Source organism: Diaphorina citri, unplaced genomic scaffold, assembly GCF_000475195.1.
Source record: "Diaphorina citri unplaced genomic scaffold, Diaci psyllid genome assembly version 1.1 scaffold3123, whole genome shotgun sequence".
Taxonomy (NCBI): Eukaryota; Metazoa; Arthropoda; class Insecta; order Hemiptera; family Psyllidae; genus Diaphorina; species Diaphorina citri.
Window position 1 is genome coordinate 1 of NW_007380534.1, and position 1,283 is coordinate 1,283.

Here is a 1,283-nt window from a genome sequence, read left to right on the forward strand (position 1 = left end):
TCTCACTCTCAAAGGATACGGAAGGAGGAAGAGAGACAGAAGGAGGAAGAAAACGGAAGGAGAGAGACAGTAAAAAAAAGAGTTTGATGTAAAGAAAACACAGAACGCGGGAGGGAGAGAAAGAAAGAGGGAAATGAATAGACAAAATAAGGCGAACAAGAGTTAGAGAGAGAAAGAGAAATAAGAAAGGAGAGGAGGAGAGAGACAGAGAGAAAGTTTGATGGAGTGAAAATATACATATGAGGAGGTATGGAGAAAAGAAAGAGAGGGGGAGAGAGGGAAAAAGAGAACAGGAAAGAAAGAAAAAGAGAGGGAGAAAGAGTGAGATAGAGGGGGTACAAACACAATTACACATACATATGGAGGAATGAAGAAAAGAGAGAGAGAGAAAGAGGGAGAGAGGAGGACAAGGAAGAGGGGAGGATCTCATACCTGAGGGAATACATTCGTATGTATATTGTATAGATAGGTATATTGTATGTACCTAATATTGCATAGTACGTGTGACGTGACTAGAAAAGAGAATTTGCTTCAGACGAATTGCTTTGAAATTCACCATAGGCAATTATTTTGTTTTGTATTTATTTGTTTGTTTGTTTGTTTGTTTGTTTGTTTGTTTGTTTGTTTGTTTGTTTGTTTGTTTGTTTGTTTGTTTGTTTGTTTGTTTGTTTGTTTGTTTGTTTGTTTGTTTGTTTGTTTGTTTGTTTGTTTGTTTGTTTGTTTGTTTGTTTGTTTGTTTGTTTGTTTGTTTGTTTGTTTGTTTGTTTGTTTGTTTGTTTGTTTGTTTGTTTGTTTGTTTGTTTGTTTGTTTGTTTGTTTGTTTGTTTGTTTGTTTGAAACGTGAACTTTTATTCGAAGGTGTTTTAAAATGCGATGAAAATTTAAACGAGTTTTAGAAGCCCAACATAATTTTGAGTAAGGTAAAGTAAGTACCTGTGTACCTACATATACGGTTTTATATCACGGTTAGGGGCTTTTGGGGGGCACGGTTGGTCCAGTGGTAACGCGCTTGCTTGCCATGCAGAAGGACCCGGGTTCGAGTACCACCATCGACAAAAATTTGTACTCATTTTCCGATTGCAAATATTTCAACGGGTTACTTTCTGGTGTTCTCGTGTTGACCCAGCTCCTAAATGGGAAGTATTGTGTCTCTTCTCGCTCATCTGATGAGAGACATACTACGGGATGGGCATGCTACGACACAGACCACAAGCGTCTAATGTAGCAGTTGTTTCATCGCTACGAAATAAAAACGGCGGTGAAACACTCATCTTTTTTTTTTT